This window comes from Quercus suber, unplaced genomic scaffold (assembly GCF_002906115.3).
Source record: "Quercus suber isolate HL8 unplaced genomic scaffold, Cork oak 2.0 scaffold_1068, whole genome shotgun sequence".
In the NCBI taxonomy this organism is placed as follows: Eukaryota; Viridiplantae; Streptophyta; class Magnoliopsida; order Fagales; family Fagaceae; genus Quercus; species Quercus suber.
The window spans coordinates 7,321-25,790 of NW_027070474.1; the positions used below are offsets into that span (position 1 = coordinate 7,321).

The 18,470-nt window shown below is 32.7% G+C and overlaps 1 pseudogene; it reads left to right on the forward strand.

The window, feature by feature from the left end:
• The first annotated feature begins 8,730 nt into the window (after positions 1-8,730).
• LOC112029351 (G-type lectin S-receptor-like serine/threonine-protein kinase At1g11330) lies at positions 8,731-17,707 on the forward strand (annotated as a pseudogene).
• Positions 17,708-18,470: the final 763 nt, after the last annotated feature.

Genomic DNA, 18,470 nt, shown 5'->3' on the forward strand with positions numbered 1-18,470 from the left:
TGAAGCTTCAAACCCAAGATGCAGCAGTTGAGAAGTGAATCTATCAAATCAGGCACAAGGAGCCTGTTTCAAACCATATAGGGATTTATGTAATTTGCAGATGTGATTAGGATGTTGCTGATCCACATAGCCTAGAGGCTGTGCCATATACACCTCCTCCTTTAGAAACCCATGAAGAAAAGCATTAGAGGCATCTAATTGTCTTAGGGGCCACTTGCAACTGACTGCAATGGATAGCACCAGTCTCACTGTAGCAGGTTTCACCACTGGACTAAATGTTTCAGTGTAGTCCACACCTCCCTGTTGATGGAAACCCTTGGCAACCAACCTTGCTTTGTAACGAGCAATGGTGCCATCACTGTGCAATTTGAGCTTATATACCCACTTACAGCCCACCAGATTAACACTAGAAGCAGCAGGAACAAGGGACCAAGTGTGCTGTCTTTGCAAGGCTGAGAATTCCTCATCCATGGCTTGAACCCACTGAGGAAATTTGCAGGCAATTTTGTAGGATGGAGGTTCAGTGTGAGTGTAATCAACCACAGCCTTGTAACATAGTTTAGGTCTAGAGATACCATTCTTTGATCTGGCGGTCATAGGGTGTAAGTTCACAGGAGCAATGACAGAAGCAGTGGCTGTAGGAAGAGAAGAGGTGTTGACTGCAGGAAGGGATGAAGCAGTGACTGCAGGAAGTGAGGAAGTAGTGACTGCAGGAAGGGAGGAAGTAGTAACTACAGGAAGTGAGGAAGTAGTGGCTGCAGGAATGGAGGAAGGAGGAGATGGGGGTGTAGAGTGAGGAGTAGATGAGGGAGGACAAGTTTGACAGGAAGAATTATGAGCAGGATTTGATAAATGAGAAGGAGAAGTAGAATATGGTCCTAGAATGGATGGTTGGTTAGAGGAGTGTAAGTAGAGGAGATTAGACAGCCAGACATCAGAAGAAGGAGGAGATGAATTTGCAGTAGATGATGTATGGAAGGAAAAAGGGAACTTGGTTTCATTGAACAACACATGTCTGCAAGTGTATAGAGTATGAGAAGGCAGATCAAGGCACAAGTAACCCTTAGAAATTGCAGAATAGCCTAAAAAGAGACACTCTTTGGTTTTGTGATTTAACTTGTGCTTGGTGTATGGTCTTAGGAAAGGGTAGCAAGCACAGCCAAAGACTTTGAGGGAAGATATATCAGGTGCTTAACCATACAGTTTATGCCAAGGAGAATGAAAGCCTAATGTAGGAGTAGGGAGTAAATTGATAAGTGTTACAGCAGATTGAACAGCAAATGACCAGTAGGAAGAAGGTAAGGAAGCTTGTGATAAAAGTGTAATGGTAGTTTCAATTAGGTGTCTATGCTTCCTTTCAACTAAGCCATTTTGTTGAGGTGTATATGGGCAAGAGATTTGGTGATTAATACCATTAGAGGTGAGGTAGGATTCAAAGGAATGTGAAGTGTACTCACCCCCACCATCTGATCTAAGAGTCTTAACAGTAGTTGAAAATTGTGTTTTAACCATGGCATGAAAAATAACAAATTTGGAGTAAACTTCAGATTTTGCAGAAAGGAAGTAAAGCCATGTAAACCGAGTGAAGTGATCAACAAAAATGACATAGTATTTGTAGCCATTTATTGATGGAAGAGGTGCAGGACCCCACAGGTTAGTGTGTACAAGTTCAAATGGAGCAGTAGCTACAAATTTGGAACTAGGAAATAGAAGTCTATGCATCTTTCCATGAAGACAGTGAATACAAGAATTAACAAAATTGACATTGGTATTACAAGACAAACCATTATTTTGTAACAAAAGGTTAAGAGTTTGAGAGTTGGGGTGTCCAAGTCTGTTGTGCCATAGATGCCAACTAGAAGAAGAGAGCTGAATAGAATGACAGAGTTTATTGGGAAGCAAAAGGTCAGTGGCCTTGTGAGGGTAGATAGGGTATACACCCCCTTCACTCTTGCCCTTGTAAAGAGTTTTCCCCGTGGCCAAGGCCTGAATGAGTAAGGTGTTTGCATCAAAGTAACACTAGTAGTTATTATCAAGACATATTTTATGAACTGAGGCAAGATTAGAAGCAATAGATGGAACTCTAAGAACATGTCTAAGTTGAATAGGAGTATTGGAAGTAGAAATGAGTGAGTTACCTATATGAGAAATAGGTAAATTCTGACCATTGTCCACTGTGAGGTGCTCCTGACTTGTATAAGGCTTAGGAAAGCTTAAGTGACTCAGGCTTGAAGTGACATGGTCTGTAGCTGCACTATCTGCCAACCAAGGTTGCTCTTGAGTGATCATTGAGTTTGAAGAAGTGGCCATTGTAGCTAGCTTCGTGGGTGGATGCTTGCCTTGATAGGCATAGTCCATCCTGTGGTAACAGTCTAAAGCAAGATGTCATGCCTTACCACAAATCTGGCAAATAGGTCTTTCTGATCTAGTGTTAGACCCTTGAGGTTGTGAGAACTGAGATGAAGTAAATTGATGATTGAAATGATTAGGTAATGGACCTCTGCCTCTACCTCTTCCATTGTTATTTCTTCCTCTCCCTCTATTGTAATACTGGTTGTGAGTATTATTGTCACCAGTATTGTTAAATCTTGGTGCAATGTTAACTGCCATAGCAAAGGTGGAGTCTCTGATCTCCATTCCTTCATTCAACGATTCTTCTTCTGCATTTAACATGGTAGCTAATTCATCAAAGCTTAATTTGGTGCTTCTGGTTCTGATTGCAGACCTGAATGCACTAAATTCCTTTGGGAGACCTTTGATTGCCACATGAAGTAGCTCCTCATCGTCCAATAGCACACCTACTGCCATAAGTTTATCTCTTATCACCTTGATCTTCTGCAAATATGCATCTACAGAATTTGATCCTTTCCTCACATTGTGTAGCTCAGCCTTTAGGTTCATCACGTGTGACTTTGAGATTGAAGAGAACATATTTTCAAGAACCTTCCAGACATCTTGTGCTGAAGAACATCCAACAGTTATAGCCAATACTGAAGGAGTGAGGGTTGAGCTAATGAAGGTAAGTAGTGCCTTTTCCTTGGATTTCCAGATGAGATACTCTGGATTGATCACTGAGGTAATCGTACCAGATAAGTCCTTGAGAAATTTCTCAGGAACAAGTGAAACTTCATCAAGAAGCTCAAACATGGAGTAGGTCTCTAACACCATGGAAATCTGATATTTCCAAACGATATAATTGGAAGAATCCAACTTGACTGTCATCATATTTGACATATTTGATAGTAGAAGCAGAGGTTGATTTGTAAGATTGAAGGAGGTAGGTGTTGAAATTGATGGTAAGGTTGTGGAGGTTGAAGGTACAATTGTTGAAGGTGGAGCTGAGGAATTTTCTGCCATTGTTGCTGGGATCGATTGATGCTCTGATACCATGAAAAGAATCTAACAGAGGTTTAAGAGATTCTACAATGGTGTTCACACTATGAAGGTAGTGAAAAACAGAGAGCAAAAGAGAAAATTTTAGACAGAGATTAGAGAGAGAGAGACGAAGAGAAGATTTCTGTAAAAAATGAATTCTTTCCTTGCTCATTACATGTCAAGTACAGTATGTATATATAGCTTACCTGATCTAGTAACAGACTAAGCTAATCCCTAAATTCTAGGGATGGATCCGTATTTTACGGAGGAAGATTAGGAACTAAATAACTAATATTTACCTACCTTAACTGCCCAACTGATCTCAAGAATGCACAGAGTACACGGTGTAAGTGAAGCTCATTCCCCAGAGATGAAAACGCAGCGTTTGAACTAACATTCTAAGTTCTAAATGCAGCGTTTTATTTAAATACATTTACACTATATCATGATATAAAAACGCCACCGTTTGCTGTAGTGTTGAAAACTAGCCGTTGGGCATCTCTTGACCAAAACCATTTGTTGATACAATGGTTGTACATGTATTCTTAACACAAGTTATGGGACTTCTTAACAAGAGTAACTTGTTGTCTATCCTTTGTTGTCGTAGACACCATTATATCTTCTCAATCCATCAAAGACAAAAGACTGACTACATAATCTCCAATGGGAGTGCTTTCAAACAGGGATTCTTCAGCCTTGTAAATTCTACTAATCGATACCTCGGAATATGGTATAATAACGTATCTGTATTTATCTGTATTCAGTCAGAGAGAACCCCCTCAAGGATTCTTCTGGGTTCTTACTATATCTGACGACGACAATCTTATAATATTAAATGGACAAAAAGGTGATTCTTTGGTCATCGAATGTTACAAGCCCTGTTGTTTATTCGAGTTCCCAGCTTTTATCTAGATTCGTGGAACCTTGTCTTGCAAGCAGGGCTAGCTCAATGTATTTTGGGCCTAAGGCAATAATTTTGAGTGGGGCTTCTGAAAAAAAAAAAAAAAAATTAAATTTTTTTTTTTCACAAAAATAGTTTTTTTTTTTTTTTTAATTTTTATAAAAGATGGAAATTCTACTCTAGTTAAAGTGTATATGTGTGTGAAATTCTCTTGGGACACGAATTTCGCTCTTTGCCCCCACACCCTATAAACACATGTACTTGTGGAGTGACTATCACATCAAGGGTGTGCAGTGGACTCATACAAAAGTATACAAGTAATTTTTTATTTTTTTTTATTTTTAAAGAATCAATGAAATTCTTTGAAAGAAAAAAAAAAAAAAGAAAAAAAAAGAAGGTGAAATTTATTTAAAAAAATTAAAACCCTAACAGCGTATGTAAAGATGTAGTTCCATGATTGCTAAAAATAATAAAATAAATTTATGGTCCTATGCTACTCCATGTCCCAACCAATTTGTTAAATGAATGAATGAATGAATGAAAGAAAATGAGTTTATCTATGTGCTGTGTCAGAATGTAAAGTGACTACAAAGAATAAAATAAAGAGAAAGTAAAACAAAATAGCTTGAATTATGAGAAAGTTCAAGAAAGAAATAAAGGTTTTGGAGAAGTAACAAACCTGAGGATCAGACTCGAACAAAATTGAATATGTATATATTTTTTGTTTTTACACTTCAGTTGTTTGGTTGAGAGAGAAAGAGAGTGTGTGTTTTCTCAACTTCTCTATATGGGAGTTAATGAATTTTACTCTGGAAAACACCAATGAAGAAGATGAAAGGTTACACATCAAACCAAAAATTTATTTGTTCTAGTTTTTCCTTTGATAAAAAAATTACTTTTTATTTATTGGTTAAAATTTGGGGCTTAAATAATACTTTCGGGAAAGAGATATCCTAGTGGGTAGAAGTACTGTTATAGAACATACTATTTTTTCACAACAATTGAGTTAGCAGATTTTGGTTTTTACCGATTTTTATTTGGGTCACTATTGATGTTATTTTATCATCAAATATTTTGGGACTTAAAATTTTTGATTGGTTAAAATTTGGGGCCTTTTTTTGCTTGGTAGCCTTAGGCGATTGCCTCACTTACTTAGTATAGCCTTGAAAGAAGATACAACAGGGAGAATCATATGGGGGAGTTTCCAACTTCCTATTGATACATTCTTGCCCAACATGAAAATTAGTGCTAATGCAAGAACAGGTAAGAAGGTTGAGTTGATATCATGTAAAAGCCCTTCTAATCCTTCCGTTGAAAGCTTCTCTGCCGGTATTAATCCCGTTGGTCTTCCTCAATCATTCATTTGGAAAGACCGTAGCCTATGTTGGTGCAGTGGTCCATGGAATTCTTGGATCTTCATTGGAATACCAAACATGGCTTCTGTATTTCAAGATGGATTTAGTTTGATAAATGATAAAGAAGGAACTTATTATTTATCTTTTTCTTATGGAAATTATATTTTACCATCCTAAACTATATACCAGATTATACTTTGCATCATAAACTATCCGAAGGTACACTTTGCACCCCGGTGTTACTTTGGTTATTATGTTTGACAGAATCCTACTACACGTGACAAGCACATGCTTCTTGCATAGGTGGACTAAACTTAAAAGACCAAAGCGCCCTTTTTCAAAATCAATTAAAACAAAAGCCAATCTTTTCCACATCTCTCTTTATCTTGCGTGCATGCCAGCCTCCCCCCAAATTCAGATTCTTGTAAACCCTAAATCCCCAATTCGAAAATTGCTTCTGCTCCACCGTCCCTCCACCACCAGGGCAACCTAAACAGTATGCCTGAAGAACACAATTCAACATGAAATTTTCAAAATATTTCTACAAAATGCACTTTATTCACATTTTGAACAAATACCCAAGAATTCTCTAAAAATAAATTGAAATAAAAACCTAATTTATCATGACATCTGATGGTCCAAATCTAGTCTTATATGAATTAAGAAAATCGATTAACAATTTTAATCAATTTGCATATGTCTCACGATTAAAGAAAATTTACTCCCCTTTTTTTTTTTTGGCTCACATAAACACTGCACTTAGATTTTTTTCCCTTCCTCTTAGTAGCTTGAACTATATCATTGCCTTCTCCTAATTCTATCTGAAATATGAGACCAAATCTACGCAAAAAATTGACACGCCTAAACACTTGGGCCTTCACCATGTGGGCTGGACCAATGGTGCTAGTGCAATGTGCAATGACACGCCCAACAACATCAAATTTTGTCCATTTAATGATTCATAACTTTTACGGCTTTTATTCTTTTGCATCCACTTTTTTATGGATTCAGATCCTCTAGATTTCCTAGGGTACTCTATCAAATAGATTTTCTTAAATCCTAACCACTCTTTAATGATTTAATGGTCAAGATTCTACCATGTCAGCATTCTACTAACAATAATCTTAATTGTTTTGTTTGCAACATTATTTTATTATTTTAAGAATATTGTTAGTGGAATGCTGACATGGTAGAATCTTGACCATTAAATCATTAAAGAGCGGTTAGGATTTTAGAAAATTTACTGGTAGAGTACCCTAGGAAATCTAGAGGATCTGAATCCCTTTTTTATATCTATATTTTCACATCCATTTTTATATTTTAAATATGGATTTTTTTTCCTTGTTTTTTGAAATGTGTACATTTTTGCATCAAATGTGAATATGTGTATGAAATAATGGATATGAAGGAGTGTGATAGAATATTTAGCCTAACTTTTATGATTTATTTTCATTTCAGTTAAATGATACTTATAATGGAAAATCTAATAATAAAAATAATGTAAAAATAACAGGAAAATAATTCAACTAACTTCCTAGAGATGGAATTCATTACCTGCATGTACGGTTCCAGCTTCCTTGTGACTTTCGTGGAGCCATTGTGTTGTTTGATGCTGAAAAGTTTAGAAGTATGTGAGTTTTTCCACAAGCCCAAGATAGTGATCTTGTGTGTGAATGCAACCCATCCGGTATCTAATATCAAAATATCTTGCTACAAACAAGAGCAAGTTGGCAAATGAATAAGTGGCTCAAAATTTGCCGATCTAAATATTTCACATTTTAGTCAATATGGGCTGCGTTGAGTACTGGAAATTCCAAGTATGCAGCTATTAAAGAGATATTTCCGTGCAAGAAGAGTATGAAAAGACGCAATGACTGGCCAAATTGGCCAAATACAACCTATTTTTGAAATTTTTAGCAAAACAACACTGTTTCGAAAATAAATGGTGATCTATCACTTTTCTTGGTACTCGAGTTTATGAAACTCAAGTTCCTCATCAGTTTTGCCACTGTGGCACTGCTGAGCTGGAATTTGTGCGATTAAAAAAAATAATGTGGTACTCGAGCTTGGTAAACTCGAGTGCTCGAGTACCTTTTATAAATAAAATGCAGATTATTTTATTTTTGCAGTACTTAAGTTTACCAAGCTTGAGTACCGTGTAAATTTTTTTTTTAAAATTTTTTAAAATTTTTTTTGGGGATAATTGACAAATAAACATAAAATTATTTTCTACATAAACTATTTATAGCATTCTGCATAAAATTATGCAGAATGCTAGAAATAGTTATGTAGAAAAAAAAATTTATTTTTATTTGTCAATAATCCTCAAAAAAAAAAAAAAAATTTACATGGTACTCGAGCTTGGTAAACTCGAGTACTGTAGAAATAAAATAATCTGCATTATATTTATAAAAGGTACTCGAACCTGGTATACTCGAGTATTGTGTTGCATGGTACTCGAGTTTACCAAGCTCGAGTACCACATTATTTTTTTTAATAGCACAAATTCCAGTTCAGCAGTGCCACGGTGGTAGACTGATGAGGAACTCGAGTTTTATAAACTCTGAGTATCAAGAAAAGTGGTAGATCGCCATTTATTTTCGAAACAGTGCTTTTTTGCTAAAAATTTCAAAAATAGGTGGTATTTGGCCAATTTGGCCAGTAGCATCCAATGTCATTGTTATCACAAACCAGAATCATTGTACATTTGATTTGATTTGAAAACATGTTCGTTTGTCCAGCTTTGTTGTTGTGGAGTCAAAATCTTTAGTGTGCCCTTTGTCCATGGGTCCTACTAAAGGACCCGCCACCCACCGTGGTTGGTCTATAAACAATGGTTTGAATAGATTTGGGTATCATCCCCACAAAACCACACAAACCAGAAGCATTGAACAAGTTACAATGGGACTTGTTCAAAATACAAGAATGTCAATTCTTCTAGTCTTGCTATGTGGCTTTTGTTTAGAATCTGGCTCTGCCACAGACACCATTACTTCTTTTCAACCCATCAAAGACTCTGACTGCATAATCTCCAATGGAAGTACTTTCAAATTGGGATTCTTCAGCCCTGTAAACTCTACTACCAATCGGTACCTCGGAATATGGTATAATAAAAATTCAGCTTTCCCTTCCCAATGGGTATGGGTAGCCAACAGACAAAACCCCCTGAAGGATGCTTCTGGGGTTGTTACTATATCTGAGTGGGAAATCTTGTAGTTTTAGGTGGACAAAAACAGATAATTTGGTCATCGAAAGCCACAAACTCTGTTGTTAATTCAAATGCCAAGCTTTTAGATTCAGGAAACCTTGTCTTGCAAGACACTAATGGGTCAATCATATGGGAGAGTTTCCAATTTCCTACTGATACAATGTTGCCCAAAATGAAAATTAGTTCTAATGCAAGAACAGGTAAGAAAGATCAGTTGACACCATGGAAAAGCCCTTCTGATCCATCTATTGGAAGCTTCTCGTGGGGTTTGAAAACTCGAAGTCTTCTTCAAGTATTTATTTGGAAAGATGGTAGCCCATTTTGGCGCAGTGGCCCCTGGAACACTCGGATCTTTAGTGGAGTACCAGATATGTATTCTGTATATCATAATGGATTTAGTCTCGTAGAGGATCCAGATGGAATATTTTCTTTAAGTTTCGTTTATGTGAACACTTCTTCACAACATTTTGTCCTGACTTCGCAAGGAAATTTTGAGCTAAGATATTGGGATGATGAGAAGGAGAATTGGGAGGTACGGTGGAAAGCTTTGAAGAGTGAGTGTGATGTTTATGGTAGGTGTGGTGCATTTGGAAGCTGTGATTCACGGAGTTTACCAATTTGCACCTGTTTAAGGGGGTTTGAGCCAAATAACACAAAAGAATGGAGTAGAGGAAATTGGACTAGTGGTTGTGTGAGGAGGACACCGTTGCAGTGTGGGAGGGTAAACAGTACTGGTGGTGAAGCCGACAAAATGGATGGGTTTTTGAAACAGAAGATGATGAAGGTGCCAGACTTTGCAGATTGGTCACCTGCTCATGAAGATGATTGCAGGCAGCAGTGTTTACAGAATTGTTCTTGTATAGCTTATGCATATGATACTGGCACGGGGTGTATGTCATGGACTAGAAGCTTGATTGACACACTCCAATTCTCCAGCGGCGGAGTTGATCTTTACATTCGTGTTGCCTCTTCAGAACTTGGTGAGTTAATTAGTTTTCTGTCCAAATTTATCTTAAGCTTCAAATCACATGTACTGCTTGTCCATTTGGTAAAAGACAAATTGTTTTACAAAATGAGAAAAGAAAAGAAAACATAGTTAGTAATCTATTTTGTGTGAATTATGTTGGGGATAAAAAAATAAAACCAAAAACCAAAAATCCCACCTCATGGTGAGAGCAAAATCTCAACCAATATTATTAATCAAGTGGGAGTTTTCAAGGGTCGAGCTTCGAATTAGTGTTCAAGCATATTAGTGTGATAAAATTAATCTTTAATCAGTGTTAATCTTCGAATTTTTAGTTGTTTAGCATGTACATCGCCAATACTATTATAGTTTATGGTAAATAGCTATCCATTAATCTGGAAGGACATCATAAATTAATTGGAGTAGGAGTCCCGTAAAGGTATCGGGAGCTGGTCCCCACTGATTTTCAAACTGGTTGCCATGTGTCTATCTCGCGGGAGCAAATCTTAATTTGTTTTCAAATTATAAACTATAAGAGTATTGGTGATGTACATGCTAAACAACTAAGAATTCTAAGATTAACGCTGATTAAAGATTATGCTTTAAATTATACTTTAACTAGTCGTAGATCCACACGTTGCTCGTGATAATTTTTTAAATAAAATACTATTTTAGTCCCTAGACTTTATAATTTTTTTTAAAAAAAATAGTTTTATCATTTTTTCATAATCTTGTCTATAACATTTTTTACCATTATCATATATTTATTGGTTGGTGATTTGCATAACATAGACATTAAATAAGAGGTAGAACTATTCATTAATTTTTTTTAAGTCATGGTGTATGAAGATTATGATTATATAAATATATATATAAATATATATATATATATAAAATTTATCTAGTTAGAGTTTGATTAGTTTTAAGTTTAAATTTTTTATTATTATATTTAATTGTTGATTTTATTGCACTATAAAGCTAAAAGGCCTTTTTTTGAAAAAAAGAAATTGTGACATTTTGAATTGTAGAAATATGATTGTTTTAATTACCTTGTGTATAGATTTCATTATTAAGTTATAAACATCTAAATTAAAGTAGCTGAATATGTAAATGCAAAATTATATGTAAAGTTACAACCACACAAGATAAATATGCATATATATATATATATATATTATTCATGAATCATTATTTCATTGTTTACTTATAAATATTTAAATTAAAGTTTTTTTTAAAAAATATAAATTAAAATAGATGAATATGTAAAGGTAAAATTATATGAAAAGTTAAAACTACACAAGATGAACGTTTAACCAATTGTAGTTGTGTGTTTTTGGAAGACTGAAAGTATACACAATTGCTTTAGTTGGAACTATATAAGTATGCAAATATTGTTGCAAGTGGTTCCATCATTTGCAAATTATCAAGTTTAGTGGCCTTACAAAACAGATATTTCATTTTGCAAAAAACTTCACATGAACTCCTCTTTATTTATTTATTTTTTTTGCCGAAACAACTTAAGAATATTAAGACTTAAGTTAACACATGTGGTAACTGTAAAACATGTCAGTGATATGAAAAATAGAAAGATTTAAATATTTAAAAAACATTTTTAGTAGATTGTAATATAAAACATTTTTTCTCAATATTTTATATAACTTTTCCCATAAGATCAATATTGTTGGCATCCTTTAAAAATGATACATAATATTTTTGAGAAGAAAAAGAAGAAGTAGAGACAATGCTAACACATAATATAAAATTATTAAGTTTGCGTGATTTAAATTTGTGGCAAAAAATATTAATGTATCTATGATAAAAGTTTTTATCTAAATGATATATAGTAGTTCATATTTTTTTAGACTTGATTCAAAAAGTTCATTCTCAATTGCCTTTTAAGTCTACAAATTGCTCAGTCTATAGGTCTAGACACATTCAAAGTGTGCTATCTAAATTATAAATTATATGACCATTTATCACACAAATATATTGATTCCTGGCCCCCAATGTATGGAAAAGGAAGGCAAGTTTGTGTGTAGCCATTTTCTTGATTTGTGCTGCATAAATTAATAGTATGGAGGATGTGACTGGATTTAAATATTGAATAAAATAAGATGAGAGGAAAAAAGAGTAAAAAATAAAATATATAGAAATAAGCATCAAACTTATATTATTATATAATAATATAATAACATTATATTATTATATACTATATGTATAATGCAATAGGATAATATTTAATCAAAGAGAATATAAAAGATAACAACTTAAAACACAAAACTAAATTACATCAACCCAAAGTAGAATTCTAATTAACACAAAAATTCATCAACCTAAAGAATTGATGCAATAAAAAAAAATCAAACAAAAAATGAAAAACAAATTGAGAGAGAGAGAGAGAGAGAGAGAAGTAAGCTTTTTTGTGTGAGAAAACTATGCATAGAATGAAAAAGAAAATTTCAAATTTATAGTAAGATGTTGAGAATAAGAAGAGTCAAATAAAAGAAGATAAAAAGGTAGAGAAAGAATGATATTAAGGTAGAAAGTAGCGGGAAGATGAAGAGGAAAAGGGAGGGAGATTTTTGGAAAATTAATAATAAAAATAATTGTTAAAAGATATTTAAATTTTTAAATAATGGAGTTTTTAAGTCACCTTAAATGATAAAATGTTTAAAAAAATATATAATAAAAATTGGAAACAAAAAATGATGACGTGGCTGCTGATGTGGTTCAACATGAGTGTATCAATATGAGTGTAGCAACATTAAATGCTACGCTTCAGCTTTTAGTAATACTAGTCGCAAATCCGCGCGTTGCGCGTGATAATTTTTTAGATAAAATACTATTTTAGTCCCTAGACTTTATAAAGAGTTTTTTTTTTTTTTACATAGTTTTATCATATTTTTCATAATTTTATTTATAACATTTTTTACCATTATCATATATTTATTGGTTGATGATTTGCATAACATAGACATTAAATAAGAGGTAGAACCATTCAATAATTTTTTTTAAGTCATGGTGTATGAAGATTATGATTTTATATATATATATATATAATGCCTAGTTAGAATTTGATTAGTTTTAAGTTTAAATTTTTATTATTATATTTAATTATTGATTTTATTGCACTATAAAGTTTTCAATGTCTTCTGTATAGTCATCTCTATTTTATTTTTACTCCTCTTTACCACTTTTTATTTTCCAAATAACAATTATTAATTAACGTTTGATTTCATTTCTTTTTTTCCTTCCTTCATTTATTTTTTATTTTATTTTATGTTCCTTTGCTAGTTGTAAATTTTATGATTATCAATAAGAAATAGATATCATGGATGGCTTAAATAGTTATAAATGTAGTTACGTTGGTGGTATGTTAAAAAGTCTTTTTTTTTTTTTTTTCCTTTTGAATTTTCAAGGAAATATAAAAGACATTTCTCTAGTTTGGTCTCAATCAATTAAGATATCCACAATATATTACGGAAGTAATAATGAGCCTAAATTTTTTTTAATGTATGAAGTGGTTAGGTTTGTGGTATGTCAAAGGTTTTAAAAAAAAATTAAAAATAATTCCAAGGAAATGTAAAAGGCCTTTTTTTGAAAAAAGAAATTGTGACTTTTTGAATTGTAAAAATATGATTGTTTTAATTACCTTGCTTATAGATTTCATTATTAAGTAATAAACATCTAAATTAAAGTAGATGAATATATAAATACAAAATTATATGTAAAGTTACAACTGCATAAGATAAATATGTATATATATATATATATTTTATTATTATTCATGAATCATTATTTCATTGTTTACTTATAAATATCTAAATTAAAGTTTTTTTTTGAAAGAAAAATCTAAATTAAAATATATGAATGTGTACAGGTAAAATTATATGAAAAATTAAAACTACCTAAGATGAACGTTTAACCACTTGTAGATGTGTGTTTTTGAAGACTAAAAGTATACACAATTGCCTTGCAAATCATCAAATTTGTTAGCTTTACAAAACATATATTTCATATTGCAAAAAACTTTACATGAACTCCTCTTTTATGACAAACTTTTTTTTTTCTTCTTGCCGAAACAACTTAAGAATATTAAGACTTAAGTTAACACATGTGGTAGTTGTAAAACACGTCAGTGATATGAAATATAGAAAAAGCATTTTTAGTAGATTGTAATATAAACATTTTTTTCTCAATAATTTATGTAACTTTTCCCATAAGATCAATATTGTTGGCATCCTTTAAAGATGATACATAATATANTTTCAATGTCCTCTATATCTATTTTATTTTTACTCCTCTTACCACTTTTTATTTTCCAAATAAATTATTAATTACGTTTAATTTCATTTTTTTTTTCTTCCTTCATTTATTTTTATTATTTTTATGTTCCTTTGCTAGTTGTAAATTTTATGTTATCAATAAGAAATAGATATCATGGATGGCTTAAATAGTTATAATGTAGTTATGCGTGGTGTATAAAGGTTTTTTTTTTTTTTTTTGAATTTTCAAGGAAATATGAAAGATTTCTCTAGTTTGGTCTCAATCAATTAAGATATCAAATATATTAACGGAAGTAATAATGACCTAAATTTTTTTAATGTATGAAGTGGTTAGTTAGTGGTATGCAAAGGTTTTAAAAAAAAATTAAAAATAATTCCAAGAAATGTAAAAGGCCTTTTTTTGAAAAAAGAAATTGTGACTTTTGAATTGTAAAATATGATTGTTTTAATTACCTTGCTTATAGATTTCATTATTAAGTATAAACATCTAAATTAAAGTAGCTGAATATGTAAATGCAAAATTATATGTAAAGTTAACATCCTTTAAAGATGATACATAATATATGGGCCTAGACACATTCAAAGGGTGCTATCTAAATTATATGACCCTTTATCACACAAATATATTGATTCCCCTAATGTATGGTAAAGGAAGGCAGGTTTGTGTCTAGCCATTTTCTTGATTTGTGCCGCATAATTTAATAGTATGGAGGATGTAACTGGATTCAAATGTTGAATAAAATAAGATAAGAGAAAAAAAAGAGTAAAAATAAACTATATAGCAATAAACATCAAATTATCCAAGTTATTCTATGTAATATAATAACATTATATTATTATATAGTACTATATGTATAATGCAGTAGGATAATATTTAATCAAATAGAATATAAAAGATAACATCTTAAAATACAAAACTAAATTGCATGAACCCAAAATAGAATTCTAATTAACACAAAAATTCATCAACCTAAAGGATTGATGCATTGAAAATAAAATATAAAAAAAATCAAACAAAAAATGAAAAACAAATTGAGAGAGAGAGAGAGAGAGAGGTAACCTTTTTTGTGTAGAAAACTATGCATAGAATGAAAAGAGAAATGTCAAATTTATAGTAAGATGTTGAGAATAAGAAGAATCAAAATAAAGGAAAACAAAAAGGTAGAGAAAGAATGATATTAAGGAAGAAAGTAGTGGGGAGATGAAGAGGTAAAAGGGAGGGAGAGTTTTGGAAAATTAATAATAAAAATAATGGTTCAAAGATATTTAAATTTTTCAATAATGGAGTTTTTAAGTCATCTTAAATGAGAAAATGTTTAAGAAATATATATATAACAAAAATTGGAAATAAAAAATGATGACGTGACTGATGATGTGGCTCAATGTAAGCGTAGCAACATTAAACGCTACGCTTCAACTTTTAGTAATATATAGATATAGATGAGAAAATTATGCTTCAAATTATAATTTCTACTAAACTCCTATTACCCGCTAGTCTATTTTGTTGGTAAATAAAAGACTCTTTATTTAACACCGTTTTTAGTCTATTTTGTTTGAACAAGTATCATATTTGTTTTCCCTGATTTACAGATAAAGTGGGAGAAGTGATAAAAACTGTCACAGATAAAGGGGTAGAAGTGAAAAAAATTGTCACAATCACAGCGATCACAGGAACAATTTTCCTTTCCGTCTGCACTTATTTACTGTGGAGGTGGATGACAAAAGAAAAAGGTAATATTTCCTCTTAAATTAGCTAGAGGACTAGTAAATGTTGCTATATATTTCATTACTCACTACTATAGTGGACATTAGCAAGGAAAAAGAAAGCGAAGGAGATCTTATTGTTCAACAGAGAAGAAGCACAACCAGAATTTCATAGTGACAACTTGGACTAAGTTAATGTCCAGGAGCTACCACTATTCAATTTTGTGAAGCTGGCAAGTGCAACAAACAACTTCCATCTATCGAACAAGCTTGGGCAGTGTGGATTTGGTCCTGTATACTGGGTAATGATTGCTCTACTTGAGGTTTCTTGTCTAATAATAATTTGAATGTCTAGTTAACTATTTGACGTTTTTTTTAGGGAAAATTGTCAGATGGGCAAGAGATTGCAATAAAAAGACTTTCTAAAGTTTCTGGACAAGGGTTACAAGAATTTATGAATGAGGTGGTGGTAATTTCTAAACTTCAACATCGGAATCTTGTTAGGATCTTTGGTTGCTGTGTTGAAAGAGAAGAAAAGATGTTGATCTATGAATACATGCCAAACAAAAGTCTAGATACATTCCTCTTTGGTTAGTCCTTTCTTATATTAGAAATTCTTTACATTGTCAAATTTTCTGCATATAAATGTTAGTGTATTATACTATGAGTAGTGATAATTTTCTGCATAGAAATTACCGTCATACTATTTTGAAGCATTTGAACAATGTTCTCTATTTTGAAACTTCAATTGAAACATACTTTTCCAGTTCTTGTATAACTTCACCAGTCTTCTTTTATCGTATTTTATGTTCTTTCATCTTGTGAGTTTCACTTGATGCTTTTGTTTAAATTCATTAGATCCTCAAAAGGAAAAACTGCTGGATTGGAGAAAACGTTTCAACATTATTGAAGGAATTGGTCGAGGTCTACTTTACCTTCATAGAGATTCTAGATTAAGGATTATTCATAGAGATCTAAAGGCAAGTAACATTTTGTTGGATAATGAGCTAAATCCAAAAATATCAGATTTTGGAATGGCCAGAATTTTTGGAAATAATGAAGATCAGGCCAATACTAATAGGGTTGTTGGAACATAGTAAGTACCTTTTGTTTTGGTAAATTCAATTAGATACTAGTTCTAATATTTGATGACAAGATTTGGATGTGTTTTGTTGTGAAAATTTAGTGGTTATATGTCCCCTGAATATGCAATGGAAGGGCGATTTTCAGAGAAATCAGATGTCTTCAGCTTTGGAGTGTTGTTACTAGAGATGGTCAGTGGAAGGAGAAACACAAGCTTTTACCATGATGAGCAGTCCATGAGCATTTTAGGATTTGTAAGTCTTCCATCTCACATTGCCTTATTTCTAAAAACCTTCTATGCTTCTTTCTTTTATGTTTTAGTATTGATGCTAAGAATTTCAATATTGTTTTAATGTTTCTAGACATGGAAATTGTGGAATGCAGACAACATTGTAGCCTTAATAGACCCAATGATATCTGAACCTTGTTTTGAAATGGAGATTTTGAGATGCATACATGTCGGATTGTTATGTGTGCAAGATTTTGCCAAAGATAGGCCGACTATATCTGTTGTTATTTCTATGCTTAAAAGTGAGATTGTTGATCTTCCTTATCCAAAGCAGCCAGCATTTACTGAAAGGCAGATGGCGTCAGATACAGAGTATTCTCGAAGTAGCCAAAGAAAATGCTCTGTTAACAATGTTACTATTACAATGGTTCAAGGTAGATAGTTGGCATGTGTTATTCACATAATCATGTTGTATTTACATATCAATATTGAACACTATCAGAAAAATATTATAGTGTTAATACTGATTCCTCTAGTCCCTCTTCAATGTCCACCATTAGTACAATCTTTGAAGAAATAAACCATATTCTCTTCTTGATACACTTAAGATGATTTACCTCTCTTTAACACAAAATTATTTGCATATTAGGGATTTAAGGAAAATTTAAAAAATGCTAATTAATATGGCACCTGCTAATAACAAATGAACATTCGTACTTCTTTTGAAAGAACATCTACGACAAAATTAGACAGCATACTCCGTTAAAGGTCTTGGCCTCAAGAACTGATGATCTAAATAAGCCTCGATCTCTAAGTTGGGCTCATCAGTAGCTTCTAATGCAGATAAGACATGGGTTCATCTCCTCAACTCTAAACATGTCCGAGATAGAAGAAATCAACTGTTCCCATCCGGAAAGGAACTTACAACTCTATTCCATTGCTTAACAGGGTTCTGTGCTCAACTCTATTTCATTGAATCAGGCTCAAAATACCAATATATGGACTGATCCATGGGTCCATTAACATACAATCCTCAACTTCACTCCACAACTATCTCCATTCCACATCCTCCCAACCAATCCCAGAAATCAACCAAGTAGCCGACCTCATCCTCCCTGCTTCATACGAATGGAACAAATGGACTTCATTCCAAATTTGTTCTCCCTGAAGGTGATGCCAAAGTTGTAATTGATGCTGATATCAAGCCCATCGATTCTATTCTCAGACTAGTCCAATCGAACGCTCATTTAATGCTTTGATTTACAATTGAGTTATGTTGGGCCTATTGTTGTATAACTTGGGAGCTTTAACTCATCAATTCTATTCTTCAATTGGCTCTAGTTGATACTCATGGGCAAGTTCCTC